The 19761-nt window shown below is 37.9% G+C and overlaps 1 protein-coding gene across 4 annotated transcripts in view; it reads right to left on the bottom strand.

Moving 5' to 3' along the window:
* Positions 1–19761, bottom strand: part of LOC149797800 (TBC domain-containing protein kinase-like protein) — a 185784-nt gene that overhangs the window by 39559 nt on the left and 126464 nt on the right. The gene's annotated exons all lie outside the window — the stretch shown is intronic.

Here is a 19761-nt window from a genome sequence, read left to right as displayed (position 1 = left end):
GAATGTCATATTCTACTGTAGCGGCTGTATATAAAAATGTCCACAAGCACACAATAAGTAGTTGGAACTCCTCATATAATGTAGCAACATGGACAATTTTACATTTTCTACTATTCTTTAATTACTTTCCAAACCATATTAAAACAGGGATAACTATACAAAACCTTTTTCATGAGACCAATCCTTCTGCTCATAGAGACAGGTCTCTCAAGCCTGGTGGTCTCTCAGTGAAGATCACAGCCGTGTATAAAACTGTTTATCCAAAAATGTAGTGTCAATACAGGTGGTCTTTCAAGTCTGGTGGTCTCTCAATCAAGGTCATAGTCATGTATAAAACTGTTGATCCAAGCATGAAAATTGTAGCGTCAATACAGGTGGTCTCTAAATGAAGGTCACACCCATGTATAAAACTGTTGATCCAAAACTGTAGTGTCAATACAGGTGGTCTTTCAAGACTGGTGATCTTTCATGACAGCTTTTACTTACTATGTATAACAGATCTGCTAATGTATATTGGTAGTTATGCTGTTAAAAATGTTACCTATGTTCATCTCTGTAAATGCAAGAAAACATATGGTAATATAATTGTATCCATGTACCAGTTAAAGCACATGTTGTTCTTGTTTTGCTGGTTTTAAATTCACTTTCAACACATTATTGGGTGTATCATGCCATGAAAGTGGAAGATAAATGCTGCTGGTTTTAAATGCACTTTCAACACATTATTGGCTGTATCATGCCATGTAAATAGAAGATAAATGCTGCTGGTTTTAAATGCACTTTCAACACATTATTGGCTGTATCCTGCCATGTAAATAGAAGATAAATGCTGCTGGTTTTAAATGCACTTTCAACACATTATTGGGTGTATCATGCTATGTAAATAGAAGATAAATGCTGCTGGTTTTAAATGCACTTTCAACACATTATTGGCTGTATCATGCTATGTAAATAGAAGATAAATGCTGCTAGTTTTAAATGCACTTTCAACACATTATTGGCTGTATCCTGCCATGTAAATGGAAGGTAATTCCGGTGGTTTTAAATGCACTTTCAACACATTATTGGGTGTATCATGCCATGAAAGTGGAAGATAAATGCTGCTGGTTTTAAATGCACTTTCAACATATTATTGGCTGTATCATGCCATGTAAATGGAAGATAAATGCTGCTGGTTTTAAATGCACTTTCAACATATTATTGGCTGTATCATGCCATGTAAATAGAAGATAAATGCTGCTGGTTTTAAATGCACTTTCAACACATTATTGGGTGTATCATGCTATGTAAATGGAAGATAAATGCTGCTGGTTTTAAATGCACTTTCAACACATTATTGGGTGTATCATGCTATGTAAATAGAAGATAAATGCTGCTGGTTTTAAATGCACTTTCAACACATTATTGGCTGTATCATGCCATGAAAGTGGAAGATAAATGCTGCTGGTTTTAAATGCACTTTCAACATATTATTGGCTGTATCATGCTATGTAAATGGAAGATAAATGCTGCTGGTTTTAAATGCACTTTCAACACATTATTGGGTGTATCCTGCCAAGTAAATAGAAGATAAATGCTGCTAGTTTTAAATGCACTTTCAACATAATATTGGCTGTATCATGCCATGTAAATGGAAGATAAATGCTGCTGGTTTTAAATGCATTTCAACAAATTATTGGCTGTATTGTGCCATGTAAATAGAAGATAAATGCTGCTGGTTTTAAATTCACTTTCAACACATTATTGGCTGTATCATGCTATGTAAATAGAAGATAAATGCTGCTGGTTTTAAATTCACTTTCAACATATTATTGGGTGTATCATGCCATGTAAATAGAAGACAAATGCTGCTGGTTTTAAATGCACTTTCAACACATTATTGGCTGTATCCTGCCATGTAAATGGAAGGTAATTCCGGTGGTTTTAAATGCACTTTCAACACATTATTGGGTGTATCATGCCATGAAAGTGGAAGATAAATGCTGCTGGTTTTAAATGCACTTTCAACATATTATTGGCTGTATCATGCCATGTAAATGGAAGATAAATGCTGCTGGTTTTAAATGCACTTTCAACACATTATTGGCTGTATCATGCTATGTAAATGGAAGATAAATGCTGCTGGTTTTAAATGCACTTTCAACACATTATTGGCTGTATCATGCCATGAAAGTGGAAGATAAATGCTGCTGGTTTTAAATGCACTTTCAACACATTATTGGGTGTATCCTGCCAAGTAAATAGAAGATAAATGCTGCTGGTTTTAAATGCACTTTCAACACATTATTGGCTGTATCATGCCATGTAAATGGAAGATAAATGCTGCTGGTTTTAAATGCACTTTCAACACATTATTGGCTGTATCATGCTATGTAAATAGAAGATAAATGCTGCTGGTTTTAAATGCATTTCAACAAATTATTGGCTGTATCGTGCCATGTAAATGGAAGATAAATGCTGCTGGTTTTAAATGCACTTTCAACACATTATTGGCTGTATCATGCTATGTAAATGGAAGATAAATGCTGGTGGTTTTAAATGCACTTTCAACATATTATTGGCTGTATCATGCTATGTAAATAGAAGATAAATGCTGCTGGTTTTAAATGCACTTTCAACATATTATTGGCTGTATCATGTTATGTAAATGGAAGATAAATGCTGCTGGTTTTAAATGCACTTTCAACATATTATTGGCTGTATCATGCTATGTAAATAGAAGATAAATGCTGCTGGTTTTAAATGCACTTTCAACACATTATTGGCTGTATCATGCCATGTAAATGGAAGATAAATGCTGCTGGTTTTAAATGCACTTTCAACACATTATTGGCTGTATCATGCTATGTAAATAGAAGATAAATGCTGCTGGTTTTAAATGCACTTTCAACACATTATTGGCTGTATCATGCCATGTAAATGGAAGATAAATGCTGCTGGTTTTAAATGCACTTTCAACACATTATTGGGTGTATCCTGCCATGTAAATGGAAGGTAATTCCGGTGGTTTTAAATGCACTTTCAACACATTATTGGGTGTATCATGCCATGAAAGTGGAAGATAAATGCTGCTGGTTTTAAATGCACTTTCAACACATTATTGGCTGTATCATGCCATGTAAATGGAAGATAAATGCTGCTGGTTTTAAATGCACTTTCAACACATTATTGGCTGTATACTGCCATGTAAATGGAAGGTAATTCCGGTGGTTTTAAATGCACTTTCAACACATTATTGTGTGTATCATGCCATGAAAGTGGAAGATAAATGCTGCTGGTTTTAAATGCACTTTCAACATATTATTGGCTGTATCATGCCATGTAAATGGAAGATAAATGCTGCTGGTTTTAAATGCACTTTCAACATATTATTGGCTGTATCATGCCATGTAAATAGAAGATAAATGCTGCTGGTTTTAAATGCACTTTCAACACATTATTGGGTGTATCATGCTATGTAAATGGAAGATAAATGCTGCTGGTTTTAAATGCACTTTCAACACATTATTGGCTGTATCATGCCATGTAAATGGAAGATAAATGCTGCTGGTTTTAAATGCATTTCAACAAATTATTGGCTGTATTGTGCCATGTAAATGGAAGATAAATGCTGCTGGTTTTAAATGCACTTTCAACACATTATTGGGTGTATCATGCCATGAAAGTGGAAGATAAATGCTGCTGGTTTTAAATGCACTTTCAACACATTATTGGGTGTATCCTGCCAAGTAAATAGAAGATAAATGCTGCTGGTTTTAAATGCACTTTCAACACATTATTGGCTGTATCATGCCAAGTAAATAGAAGATAAATGCTGCTGGTTTTAAATGCATTTTCAACACATTATTGGCTGTATCCTGCCAAGTAAATAGAAGATAAATGCTGCTGGTTTTAAATGCACTTTCAACACATTATTGGCTGTATCATGCCAAGTAAATAGAAGATAAATGCTGCTGGTTTTAAATGCACTTTCAACACATTATTGGGTGTATCATGCCATGAAAGTGGAAGATAAATGCTGCTGGTTTTAAATGCACTTTCAACACATTATTGGCTGTATCATGCCATGTAAATGGAAGATAAATGCTGCTGGTTTTAAATGCACTTTCAACACATTATTGGGTGTATCATGCCATGAAAGTGGAAGATAAATGCTGCTGGTTTTAAATGCACTTTCAACACATTATTGGCTGTATCATGCCATGTAAATGGAAGATAAATGCTGCTGGTTTTAAATGCACTTTCAACACATTATTGGGTGTATCCTGCCAAGTAAATAGAAGATAAATGCTGCTAGTTTTAAATGCATTTCAACAAATTATTGGCTGTATTGTGCCATGTAAATGGAAGATAAATGCTGCTGGTTTTAAATTCACTTTCAACACATTATTGGGTGTATCATGCTATGTAAATGGAAGATAAATGCTGCTGGTTTTAAATGCACTTTCAACACATTATTGGCTGTATCATGCCATGTAAATGGAAGATAAATGCTGCTGGTTTTAAATGCACTTTCAACATATTATTGGCTGTATCATGCCATGTAAATGGAAGATAAATGCTGCTGGTTTTAAATGCATTTCAACAAATTATTGGCTGTATTGTGCCATGTAAATGGAAGATAAATGCTGCTGGTTTTAAATTCACTTTCAACATATTATTGGGTGTATCATGCCATGTAAATAGAAGATAAATGCTGCTGGTTTTAAATGCACTTTCAACACATTATTGGCTGTATCATGCTATGTAAATAGAAGATAAATGCTGCTGGTTTTAAATTCACTTTCAACACATTATTGGCTGTATCATGCCATGTAAATGGAAGATAAATGCTGCTGGTTTTAAATGCACTTTCAACACATTATTGGCTGTATTGTGCCATGTAAATAGAAGATAAATGCTGCTGGTTTTAAATGCACTTTCAACACATTATTGTAAATAGAAGATAAATGCTGCTGGTTTTAAATGCACTTTCAACATATTATTGGCTGTATCATGCCATGTAAATGGAAGATAAATGCTGCTGGTTTTAAATGCATTTCAACAAATTATTGGCTGTATTGTGCCATGTAAATGGAAGATAAATGCTGCTGGTTTTAAATTCACTTTCAACACATTATTGGGTGTATCATGCTATGTAAATGGAAGATAAATGCTGCTGGTTTTAAATTCACTTTCAACACATTATTGGGTGTATCATGCCATGTAAATGGAAGATAAATGCTGCTGGTTTTAAATTCACTTTCAACACATTATTGGGTGTATCATGCCATGTAAATGGAAGATAAATGCTGCTGGTTTTAAATTCACTTTCAACACATTATTGGCTGTATCATGCCATGTAAATAGAAGATAAATGCTGCTCCCAAGGTCAACACTAAAGCAGGCTGACATGGGTGTGTATTGAACCATGATCCTTGGATTACAAGTTTAATGCTCTAACCAACTGAGCTGCCATGGCTCCCTTAAAGAAAAGAAAACATGCTAACATAGTTACTACCTGCCATCTAGAATTAAGAACAAAATAGAGCTACACCAACTACCACTGGTAATCCAAGAGAAACCATGGCTGTAAAAATTGTCAGATATACACAATTATAAGGTATTAAGTACATTAAAAAAATATCATTCCTGTTTATGATGTCTTACTTAAGTAATATTAAAACAAAAGGAAGTCACCTCAAGAAAAAATGGCCTTTTGAAACAGCTGTCTAGTAAGAAATCATTGCAATCATAATTATACTTTAGGAACCCTTAAAAATTAAATAGCTAGGACTGCCGATTTCAGTGTAATTCAACGTAGCATGTAATTGATAGCAACTCCATTGCAAAACATGGGTTTACTACACAATATTCTTCACTGATAAACAATACAATGATATATTTACAATACAGTCAAACTAGCCCTACTGGTCACTTTTAACCAGCTGTTGCCAGTTCAGTAAGTCAGTAGTAAAAAAATGTTTTGTCATGGTATACAAATTAAACTGAGATTAGTGATTATTTTAAGTTCATGATGATCTAATTTCTAGGATGGATTAAAGTGAGCAGAATACAGTAATCTTGTGTGGAACAAAAATTTGGAAGAGAACAACACATGTGCATATTTTATAATTTTGTCGAATAGTGCACATAAAACTATACTGATAACAAAATACTACTACTAATGAAGATGATGATGATATTTGGTCCATGGTATTAGTTCAAATTTTTATTTAAAAAAAGGTGACCCTGTGTATAACTGTCAGTTTTGCCCATGGGTAGCTGCAGTTGACAAGTTTAGCAGCAGGGAAGTTCTACAGACCAGACGTTCCAGACCAAATAAAGCCTCCTACGAGAACTTTCTCCGTAGAAGCCTCAGATTTAAAAAATAAAGCTTCCTACGAAAATTAATTTGCGTAAATTCACTCCCGACTGCAATTTTTTGTGTGCAAATTCAATGATTCTAGACAAGTAAAAAAGGGGGGGGGGAAATTTATTCTGGTGTCGACAAAGTTTGCAAAGTTTGGCTGCTGATCCTAATTTTACCTCGCATTAAAACAATATAGTTGAAAATAATATGAGTCGGAAAGCTAGTAGAGTTGGAGAGCCTCATTCTGCCAGATTAGCGCAAGAGCAATTAGCGGCATTAAAGAAGCTTATCCCGACAAAACAATTATTTAAGAGAAATGTTCGTGGTTACGAAGACTCGCAATATCATCTCGGTGAGATATCGTCAAAGTTGTTGAGTCCAGTCACTGGAGCAATCGAACAGGTAGCATACGGCGACAAAAAGGAAGATAAGGAACTTAGGAAGCGCGGGCTTATTCCCATGACGAGAGATATTGAGGAACATACTAGAGCGGTTCTGGGTCGTCTTGAGCAAATTCATCAAGAACAAGCACAAACGCGTCAAGAAAAAGCACAAGCACGAGTGCGAGCACAAGCACAAAAGCTACAGGGACAAATACAGCAGGCACGAACAAAAGCACAAATACTAGCACAAACACAAGCGCTGCGAGAACAATTGCAGCAAAAACAAGCACAATTACCTCAAGAACAACCAGAGCAAGAAGAAGAGGAAGAAGAAGAAGAGGAAAGCAGTAGAGAGCCTCGGGAAGTTGTTGTTGTTGTTGTGGGGTTTAACGCCATTTTTCAGCACGATGGGCTATACATGGCGGCCAGTATTAATGGTGGAGGAAGAACCCGGAAAACCCCGGAAAGAACCACCGACCCACGAGAAGCTACTGGCAAGCTTTCTCACATGCCCACATTGGCTGAATCTTAGACTCGAACCGCCGCAGACAGAGGTGAGATGGCAGTGATCCGTAACGAAGAGCGCTTTAGACCACTCGGCCACTCGGGGCCCCGCCTCGGGAAGTAATAAAAGATAAATTTACTGATGATGGTTGGACAACAATGGAAAAGCAATTTAAATTATTTGGTAATAATATTGATGAATTTGGCGCATTTGCTGAGGATTCTTTTAATGCTAGATCGAAGTTTTTAACGAAGGATGGATTAGATAAAATTAAAACGCGAGAATCTTGGATCAGAAATTTATACCGAGCTAAATTTAATTTATCCAGGATACCTAAGGGCGACGCGATTTTTAATGAATTTCGTAAATCGGCACGGGATAGATTCACGTATAATATGAGCCAACCTAAGAGGGTGGAAGAAAAACCTGAATCTTCGAAACCAAAGAAAATATCCCAAATAAAATCCTCTGATACATCTCAGATACTTCCTCCAACAGATAAGGGAACCAATATCTCAGGAACTTTTCCGCGCACACATTTCGACGAAGGTTCCTCCGATTTTTTCAACAAAGGCGAGGATATTTTAATCGATATTGCCAGATTTGGCTTCGATGATAGAGGTAAATATTTGAAGTCAGGACGCGTTAATAAATTTACTAAAGAAAATTGGGCTCCCGCGGTATATTTTGCTTCAAAGAAAAAATCCGTCAATCTTGATGACCCGGGTTACCAAGATTTTATCAAAAAAATAATACAAAAAAATGAAGAAGAAAAAGAAAAAGAAGAGGAAGAGGAGGACGTGTTATCGGAGTGGTTTAGCGAACCATCAACACCAGAACCAAAAACAGGTAGCGGATATACCATTTGCCCTGATAGTGTTGTCAACGATGTATCTCGCCTTGAGGTATTAATCGGAGGAAAACGAGCCGGAAATAACTCTCGCGAAGTAATCAACGAAGCCTCAGATATTTGTCAGCGGTTATTCCGCGGTGGTGTCATTAATTCTTACATTTACAAGGAACTTATCGATGAGCTCATCGATTAAAACAACACAATTGAAATAACATGATTATTCACAAATATCAACGCAGACCCAGACAGGTCCGCGTAGTAAATTCTCGATTGCCCGTATACAGATATATCCACGGTAATGGATTCGGCGATATTGTTGGAAGTCTCTTTACGCGAATAATACCTAAAATTGGACCCATGATTAAACAGATTGGGTTAAAGGCAATAGGAAAGATCGGGGAGACTGCTGCCATTTCTGGTATCAAAAAAATAGCCAGTAAAGGCTATGATTTTGTCAGAGAAAAAATATCAAATTTAATACGAAAAAGAGAGCCAGTTAAATTGCCTATCACCAGTGAAATGCCACCCGAAATCAGCAAAGTCATAAACGACGCAGCAAATAAAAAAATAAACGACCTAGCGCAGGAAGTTGCTGACACAAACCTCGCACAGGAAGTTGCAAAGAAAATTACTAACACAAATCTTGCAAAGAAAATTACTAGGACAAATCTAGCAAATGAAATTGCTAAAACAAATCTAGCAAATACAAATCTAGCAAATACAAGCTTCATTTCAGGTAGTGGTCTTCGTTTTAGATGATATTCTTAATAATAAATGTTCGCACAAGTGTCAAATGAAGTGTTCGACATGGACGAGCCCGTAGGCAGAGACACATCCGTGCGAGATTTCCAGTATTTTTCATACGACGCAGTGACACCAAATGCACCTAATCGCATTGAAATTCAAGTTCACGACACAACGAGATATTTTCTTCCATCAGAGGCATATATCGAATTTGGTGGTGAAATAAGAAGAGCTAATGATACCGATTATCCAGCTAATTCCAAAGTTGGATTTGTCAATAACGGAATTATGGCTTTATTCAAGAGCGTCACATACACGATTGATGGAAGAGAAATTGAATCAATTACAGATAACGCTGATGTCGCAACGACGGTGATAGGTATGGCCAGATACTCGAATGATTTTACCAGGTCAGCTGGTCCTAGTATGATGTTCGCCAAGGATACTAACGACAGCGCAGATCATACCCCGTATAATATCGCTATACCGAGAAATGCCGCTGATAATGCTGACGCCACCCTGCTGGCGCTAATTATCAGCACCAATGACAATTACAACCTTGGATTTGCCACGCGGAAAACAATGTTAGTTGGTCCTAGTTTAAGATTCTCTTGTGCAATTCCGCTATCCCACATTTTTGGATTTTGTAGACACTTCAGAAAAGTTATTTACGGGGCGAAACACACAATTTCCTTCGTTCGAGACCCCGCGAGTAATGATAGAGCTATCTGGAGAGATAATACTGTTCCTGATGCAGGCAAGGTAATCCTAAACAAATTTACCTTGTGGATGCCAGCGATAACTCCATCGATACTTGTGGAAGAAAAATTATTATCCTTCATGAATCAAGGCGGAAAATCTGTTATGTCCTGGCTGACAACGATGACCGACTTTACCGACATTAATATCAACGGAATATTTACCTGGCGAATTGCGTCACAACAGGGCGCTTCGGCACCTAGACACATCTTCATTGTTCTCCAAAACACAAACAGATACGATCAAACTCACAGTCATATGATATTTGATCATTTCACAGCAACAAACGTTTCATTAAGGATAAACGGCCAAAAAGAACCATCCGAGGAAATATCAATTAATTTTCCCACCTATTCGACGTCCCGTACGTATCATCGCTTGCTAAGTTTCATGGGTCGCGATCAAAATATCGATACAGGATTACAAATATCACAGATAGATTTTAATACTCGCTATCCTATCTTTTACTTTTCTCTGGAACATCTCGATCTGGTAAAACAATCCGTTGTCGATATTCATTTTAAAGCCAGAATTGACACAGGTGGGCAAGTAGCAAGAGCCATCGCGGTTATTCTCAGCGATAGAACAATGATCTTGGAAGGCATAGCGGCAGAATGAGAATTATTGATGCTCCTGTCGAGAATATGTGACAAATTTCCAAATTTAGACTAAGTGATTATTAATATGCCATACGAACACGTCAGCGTAACTCTGACCCCGGGTCAGATAAAAAAACTCCAAGCGGCAACAGCAAGGCGAAGTGGTTTAAAATTAACCTTGAAAAACAATCAAATTCACGGTGGGCCCAACAAACTATCGCTAACTAGAGGTCAACGTGAACGATTTACCAGAGCCAAATCAGCGAATTCCGGTGTTCATGTGAATCTTTCAATAGGCGCAATCAGAGACATGGTCAAAATAGGCGGAATTCTTCCTTTTCTTCCTTTACTAGCTCCATTAATAACAGGCGCAGTATCGGCCTTGGGTGGATTCGGGGTTAAAAAAGTATTAGAAAAAGTTACAGGAAGTGGATACCGTAAAAAAAAGGGAGGATTACTTCCCGTCCTCTATCCCTTAATCGAGAAAATGATGCAAAAACAACGAAAAGGATCCGGCCTTTATCTAAGACGCCCCCCATACGGATCCGGCCTAAGTCGAGTCTACCAGCCTCAAATTTAGATCTAATCAACGAAGCAAAGAAAAAAAAAATAAAATTTTTTAGAGGCGTATTTATGCGGGATCAACTACCAGAAAAACCAAACCCTACCGAGACAGGAATAATAAATCTCGATAAAAATACCGGCCCTGGCACGCATTGGGTTGCCTACGCGATTAATCCTCGCGAAGTTATTTACTTTGACTCATATGGATTAGCGCCACCAAATGAATTTATCAATTACGTGTCAAAACTAAAAATTCCGATTTGGTATTCGACTCTTCCAACACAAACATTAGCTGATCCACCGATATGCGGCCCGGAGTCAATTAATGTTCTTGATGCAATTTCAAAATCATCCGGTCCGTATCACAAAATTGTATTTGAATACGCCGTAGATAAATATCATGGTTGATATTTACGGTAGATTTATCTACAGGAAGGAAAAAGCAGAAGTGACTGACGTTGATCTATCAAAGTTCGCAACCAAGAGCGATATTAACAATCTTCTATCGCTGTCAGAGGTGGACCCTGGCGAAGTTGCTGTTTTTCAAAATACCGAAGGAAGATTACAAACCAGCAACGTGAAAATAACTGATATAATCAAGCGAGAAGAATATAATGATCATATCAGTCAGTTTACTCGCCAATCGGAGATGGTATTAAAATCTATTGCTGATATTACCGATATTATCGCGGTATTACCACTAAAGGCCAATATCGCGGATGTGGAAAAATCCGACAAAGAGCTATCAGCGGCGATGCTTCTAAAGGCCAATATCGCGGATGTGGAAAAATCCGACAAAGAGCTATCAGCGGCGATGCTTCTAAAGTCCGATAAGGTACCAACTGACGATTTCCAGGATAAAATAACAAAAAGATTTAACAAACTAACTAACGATCTTAAAAAACTCGACGAGGTATCAAAAAATCTCAATAAAAAACTCGACGATGATATAAAAAAATTCATCGAAACCTCCTCAACTACACACGACAATCTCAACGAGAAAGTAAAATCCATCAACGAGGAAATTACCAAAATAAATACCACGATGGGTCAAAAAGCCGATAGAACATCACATAACGACCTCAGCGAGAAAACAAGAAAAATCAATGAGGATATCGCCCAAATAAACAAAGATATTGAAGCGTCACGTGCACTAATATTTAAAAAAACCGATAGAACATCACATAACGATCTCAGCGAGAAAACAAGAAAAATCGACGAGGATATTACTAAAATTAACGATGATATTAACGCGGTACGCCAAATCGTAAACGAAAAAGTCGATAAAACATCACACGACGAGAAAACAAAATCCATCAACGATGATATTAACGCGGTACGCCAAATCGTAAACGAAAAAGTCGATAAAACATCACACGATGATCTCCACGAGAAAACAAAAAAAATCAGCGAAGATGTTACTAAAATATCCGAGGAAACCTCCGTGGTACGCCAAATCGTAAACGAAAAAGTCGATAAAACATCACACGATGATCTCCACGAGAAAACAAAAAAAATCAGCGAAGATGTTACTAAAATATCCGAGGAAATTAACGTGGTACGAGAATTAGCGAATAAAAAAGTCGATACATCAGTGTACGACGGAGAAATTCAAAATATCAACGCGAAACTTCTCGACGCAACTACAAAAATTAGTGATATTAACTTAGAAATATCATCGTTGGATATTCCTGCGTTGATGCGTATTTCGATACCAGATCAGGTAGAATCAAAAGATCTTTCCTGCAATGTATCATTTGTGCTGAGGACACAAAATATTACCTGGACACCTGATAATGATTCTTTTAACTTTACCGCGCTAATTCAGGGTGTATATCGAGTATATATTATTTCGAAGTCAATAAAATTTAACGTGACGTCCGATAATCATGAAATTTATGAATACTATCCTGGATTTTTCGTTATTTCCATAGATGAAAATAACATCGTAAATTTCACACTAGAACCACAAGACAGAACCACTATGGGACCAGTGTATTATTTTGTAATTTTCGAATATTTATCGGTTTGGGCCGTAATTGGTCAACCCAAGCTGGTTGCAGTTGTCGAGATAGGGAAACCCCCAACCATTTGAAAACGGAAAACTGACTTACCAAGAATTAGTCAGGTAAATTAACTAATAAATGACCGCATCGGATTACCGTTACAATCAGGCGCGATCATGGCAGGATTCGCTAAAAAAGCTCCTAGACGAATATCAAACAAAAATAAAGAAATACCAGCGTAGATTAGTTATCATTGACGTCGCCGTGTACACGGTATCCGCGGTAGTCGCTGGTGCTGGAATAATTTTATCCGCGGTAACAACAATCGCGCCGATCGTAGCAACGATAATAATCTCGTCAACAACGACAATCGCTGGTGTTCTCAATATCGTAGCGAAAAAAATCTCCTCGTGCACGATTGAAAAGTTATCATTGTACAAAAACAAACTAACTAAAATCAATGACGCGTATTCGAAATTATCATCGCTGCTTTCGGAGAGTCTCAATGACGGTGTTATCTCCGATCCAGAATTTTCGGTAATGATCGCTATTTACTCGGAGATTGAACAAATGAATATTAATAATGTCCGAGCTAGCTCAGATCGTGACAAACACGACACCGCCGACAACAACGTTAATATCGTTAAGCTCAACTAAGCCAGAATTTAGCATCAATTTTCCAACACCAATTAGCGTCAAGGAAATTGCGTTAACACAATTGCGTGTCTACAATAGCTGGCCCAATGTTAGATCGAAATCATTTGGCAGATTATTATCAAACAATTCACTTGTTTTTGCCAACAAAAACAAACCCGATGGAACACCTGATTGGATCGTCGTTGGCATACCAACAGGCAGTTACGAAATTGATCAGCTAGATAAGGAATTTACTACCAGAATATCAAATATAACCGGCGATGCTACTCCGGGAATAAAAATATCTGCGCACGAACCAACACTATCATCGATGATAGAAGTGAAATCGCCATATATCGTTGATATTTACCAATCATCGATTAGGACCATATTAGGTTGGCCTGAAATCGCACCTCTAGCAAAACCAAAAAAATTAGATTTTATTATTCCAGGTTGGTACGAGGAAGCTCCTCCAGAACTACCGGAGCCAAAAAAATCAGATTTTACCACTGACGAAGTATGGAGAGAAGATAACAAACACAAGCCTCTGATCCACAGCGCCATCAACCTCATAAATAACCACAAATTTAACTGGGTAATGTTCGCTTTTACTTTTAGGGACGAAAGAATTCTCTCGTGGTTGGTTCTTCCCAAAATCCCCCCCGGCGTGGAAATCTTCGACGCTACCAACATTAACATGATAATAGCCCCCATAGACGGTATCTTGGTAAGAAGAACCCTCGACGAATTTATTCAAGAACATACAATACAATTAAATTTATTGCGGGGATCATTTCATGAATGCATCCTAAATAAATCGGGCTCATGTAGCGAAATTATCAAACGCGTGAAGATTTTAAATCAACTCGCGAATGATGTTGAATATTATCACGACATGTTCATTCGGGCGATAATCGACGATATATCAATTGCCGATTATGTTCTTCCTATTAGCAAATTCGAGTTGATCAAAAATTCAGGAGAAAAACAAAAATTCATGAGAGTATTTGGATTAACCGAGGAAACGCTACCAAATTTCAAATTTCCCGATTATGATGTTGATAAAATGAGAAAATCTGTTACTGATACCATCGATGATTTATTTCCGAAGTTACATGCCGCGTGGACTAAAAAAGTACAATCAGAATCGATTCTCAGACACGATAATGATCCCGCCGGGCAAGGGCGGCATATCTCGCCAGGTATCGTTAATATAACGGAAGTTATCGCGATTTATCTTCACGCGGATGTTGTCGAGGGCAGTTACAATGTTGATTCGTCATAGTCAAATCAAGCGCAGCAGGGTTTTATCTTGTATTCGTTTTCACCTAGCGCTTCTCCGGGTTATTTGATAATAAAGGAGCCGGTGAATCCGTTTTATCTGCGATGTCATAATCGATTATTGTCGAAGATAAATTTCAAACTAACGGATCAGAAAGGAAATTTGCTTGATATACGCGGGGAAACGATAAGTATCAATCTGCTGGTAAGATCGTAAATCCATCTGCCAGGGGAAAACGGGCCAAAAAAATAAATAAAATCCAGGGAAATTTTCAAAATTAATATATTTTTTTAATTTTTGTTTTTTTTTTGTTGTTTGCGGAAAATATTCAGGAAAATTCAAGAGTCTGCGATTTCCTTGGCCTTGCTCTCATCGACAAGTTTTTTCAGCTGTCTGATGCGTGAACTTGTAATTTTTTTTGACTCGTATGCTTCTGATAAAATCAATCTAGCTTTTTCTACCAGCGTCGATAATTTAACAAAATCCTCGACGCGATCATCGCTGACTGTCGCAAGTGATTGATACATCGCAATCTGGATTTTCTTTATTAATTTGTATTCGGATGGTAGCGTGTATTTATATTCGAGTTTCCCTTGGATAATTGTCTCGAATTCGGATCGGATTTTATTCGCGTCCAACTCCGAGGGAAGATTTATTTTTTTCTTTCTCAGATCATCGATGGCTTCGATAATATTGCTTATGGTTTGTTCATCCATGTATATTAATTTTGTAATATTCAATTATTCTTCAAAATCTTCACTTTCCGAATCGAATATTATTGGGATATAGGAAAATTCGATCCACGCACCAAAATTATATGAAAACGTCGCGTTGATTATTCTTTCTGCCGCACGATGCACCGATGCTGGATTAATATTATAATATTTCGTAGCGGCTGTTATCGACTCAAATATAAGCTCGTCGCCCGTTTCCTGATTTATCGATTTGACGGCCTTAGCTGGTCGCCGTATGCCACCCGTATTACCAAATCTTGAATTTTCACTCGGAGTCACTGCTCGGAGATTGGAAAGTTCGTTATTAAGTTTATTTCCGTCAATGTGGTCGATAACAAGCCCATCTCTAATAGGTCCATGAAAACATTCGAACACAAATCTGTGACAGAAATAACCTTCATGTCTTTGTTTTTTATTTTCTCTGATGGTAAATAATAAATAACCTGAATTACAAACATGACCAACACGATTCTTCGTTTTGATATGCCTAACGATACCATCCGATGATGACTCGTACTTGGTAATTGTTGGATGAGATCTATACTCGTGCGTGATTTTCATTGCAGGAATCGTCGATTTCATTTCCATTATATAATAATTATCTGTCTAAATCATAATTTGCCTTGAATCGATTAATATAATCCTCTTCGCAGGTTATCACCGAGGAAGATTTCTTTTTGTAATATCTGAGCAATTCCCGATAATTTTTCCCTCCGCAGGATAAACACAATCGAGTCTTTCCTCGAGTGCCAACTTGACAAACTAAACACCGTTGTGGTCCTTTACTGCCTCGTCGAATCGCATATATGTGAGCGCCACAATAATCACCTCTGCAGGATTTGTCGCATGATTTTGTTGATCCGATTGGTATCCATTTGCACTGCATATTATAATTTAAATATTTGTCTAAAATATAATAATGGATACATTTGATCTTGATGAGGCAGAATATATCATTCCTGAGGTCGATCGTGCCAAGAGAGAATTCCTCGATGATGGGGGGATTCATGTTTGGTCGACATGGAAAACTAACTCTGTTGATGCTACGATGAATCTGGAACGGGCCAAGAAGATAATCGAGCATATAAAAAACTCGCATTCCGAGAAGCGATTTATCTTTGGAATAAAATTCATCGCACAAATGCCTGACGACACTTGGATTATTCGCGATAAACGAGATCCCGTGCGTGGCGGTAAGAAAAACGTCGTTCTTGATAAAAATTCGAAGCCAGGATTATTATTGGGAATTGACGGTCCTTATTATGCTAGGGCGTATCCTTCTAGCGCTGTTGTTTATGGAATTTATCGGCTGAATAATAATCCCGACATGAAAAATCTACCTGCGATGAAAGAATCACCGATGATAAACTGCGTGGCTGAGCGTGTTATCGAGCACATGAAAAACGCTCGTCGTGGATCTGGTCTGACTCAGTTGAGGCTGGATAAAATTAACTCATGGGCGAAGACAGTTGTTGATGGCGCATCGATTGACGATGTTGCTGTGTTGAGCAAGAAACTTAAATTTCCTATCACGGTGAAAACGCTATCGGGAGAAATATTATACTCGTCGCCGTATAGATCTCGAGGAGTTCCAATCGAAATTATTGATCATAATTCACATGCGTGGTCGCAGTCGGTAATGATATTTCCACGAGATCGGGTTGTTAAATTTTATCCCGTGGAAGGCGCAAAAGACAATTCCGATGCCATGTTCCGATATATCAAAATATTAGCCGCATCTGATCCGATATCAGTTTGGTTATTCTCGAGCGAAGAAAAGTATGATCAGTTTATATTGCCGCGAGGAGATATTTACCGTGATGAAAAATTACATGAATCTATGAAAAATATCGCGGTGAAATATTCGTCAAATCCCGATCAGTTATTAACGAACTGCTTTACTGTTCCATCTGTTGCTGCTCACGCTGCCAGAGAGAGAAATTCGTGGAAACCTACAAGGAACGAATACCTCGCTGATATTCAACTTAGTTGTATCGAATACGGCCATGGCGGATTGTGGAATACCAAATATTATTTCGAAGACATGATATCCGTTGATATGAGCGCGTGCTATCCTGGAAGTTTCCTCGGATATGGCGATTGTGCGGATTATTTTGCTAAATTTGGCCATCCCACCAACGAAATGACAAGGGTAGCAATTAACGGACCGTTACCTGATTTTGTAATGACCGGATTCGCTTATGTTACTTCATTCGAGTTTGCTGAAAATTTACATAAAATTTGTTATATTTGGTTTGGTCGGCATTTATCGCAGCGTCGTTGGGTCCCTATGGTGTTGTTGAGATATATGATGGATTCGTCAATGTTAATATCGTTGACGGTTAGCGAGGCGATTATATCATACAGGAAACAAACTGAGGTGTGGTTGCCGACGGATTGTGAAAACGCGAAAGATATCGGAAGAAAAATAATTGGCAAATTTACTCAAGGAGGATCCGTTGATCATAAACACCGACACGCTAGGTTGTTTATCAACGATGCCGAAATGGACTTTATTATTGCCGATACAGTATCGCGAGGAATATTCTGCAACAGAGAGAATATTATTATTGACGGAGTAAAGTTAGGTACCGTAATTAGTTACCTTGACGGAGAATCAGCGCAGTATACGCATTTGAGATCATCGATGCTCGCTTATGTGAGTATAAATTTACTGTCGATGATAAATAAATTTTCTGATATCGCGGTAAGGGTCGCAACGGACTCGTTTTATATCGATAAGAAATACCAGTATAGGCTGGATAATTTAATCGCCGATGGTTCTTGGGGAACTTGGAGGATAAAAAACGAGGATATTCTAGATTATTGTGAGGACGCCGATGTCGAAGATTGCGATAAATTTCATCGAGATAAATTTGAGGAAATATCGATGGCTGCATCTGCATTTGACCCGATTTCACGTAGTAAATTCGTTTACATGAATGGTCCTGGTGGTAGCGGTAAAACAACGCGAGCGATAAATTTATTTGCGAAATCTGATATGATCGTGTTGACTCCAACTCACAGATTAGCGCGAGAAATAAGGCAACGCGGCGTTGATTCTGGTACGTATCATAGTTATTTCAAATACAGCGGTGGATTATGGGATTCGGCTCGTATGGGAAATAAATATATCAACAGAATTATAATATTTGATGAAATTTGCACAGTAAATTTAGTTGTATTAAAATTGTTCCTGATCTGGTTGGATGGGAAAAATACCGCCGTGGTAATGTGCGGAGATCATGGCCAACCTGATCCGATTGATGGTGAATCTCCTCACGAATGGCTCAGGAATTTCGTTGATTATTATGAGGAAATCGACGCCGATTATAGATCCGATGATATTTTACTGACTGAATTTAAGAAAATAATTCGATTACAACCGAATAAGTTTCAATGCGATGTGATGAGAAGAATAATCGACGAGACTCCGATGGATATTTTTCTAAATTTGTGGCGTCCCGATCATCTGATCGTTGCTAGTAGGAAAATTGTTCGCGATGTTATTCAGGATATATTATTCAAGCTTCATTGCGAGAAATTTCCAACGCTGCAGGTGCCGTTGTGTTACAGGCCCGCTGATACCAGGAAACAAAATATCAGTGTTACTTTACCCTGCGGAGAGGAAAAGATCCTGGTCTTGAACGATATTATTCTCGTTGATATTAATCTTGTTAATGACGCGATAAACGCAGAAAGATCGCCATGGAAATTAGGCTACGCAACAACGATACACTCATCGCAGGGATTAACCGTGGATGGTCAAGTTTGGATCGTCGATGATAGAATTTCCTGGTCAAATTTAGTTTATCTGGCCGTGTCGAGAGTAAGAAAATTATCTCAGTTAGGTAGAATTCGATTTCACATTAATGACGCTGGCGGTAGTTGAGTATCTTTCGGTATTATTTGTAATTCCTCCTTGGTAAATCCGCGTTGTGGCGCTAGTGAATCTAGGAAATGAATTGCTGGTCTTCCTGACGATCTTGTTACGGCTGATATTTTATGTGTCGTAACGCTCCAATTTGGATCGGTTGCTCTTTTTCTGCCTCCCTCGGCCTCGCCTTCTTTATATAAATACCTGACCGTGACGCTACCTAGCACAGGCGGAATAGTAGAATCTCGCTTTAGGGGTATATTCGATTTTGTAATTGCAATTGCGGGTTTCATTGCTATTGTTCTCGTTGTCTCGTTATTTAGTGCGTTAATCACATGAGGCAACCTCGATACCCAATCATGAGATCGATTATCTTGAATAAATTCGCGCGCGTACTGATATCCGAATAATCGTTCTGCAAGAGTTTTATTGAATCTTTCGACGATAGCCTGATTGTGATGAACACC

Source organism: Sinohyriopsis cumingii, chromosome 6 (genome assembly GCF_028554795.1).
Source record: "Sinohyriopsis cumingii isolate HCF-2022 chromosome 6, ASM2855479v2, whole genome shotgun sequence".
In the NCBI taxonomy this organism is placed as follows: domain Eukaryota; kingdom Metazoa; phylum Mollusca; class Bivalvia; order Unionida; family Unionidae; genus Sinohyriopsis; species Sinohyriopsis cumingii.
Note: the sequence above shows the minus strand (reverse complement) of the source record. Positions and strands in the feature narration are given on the sequence as shown.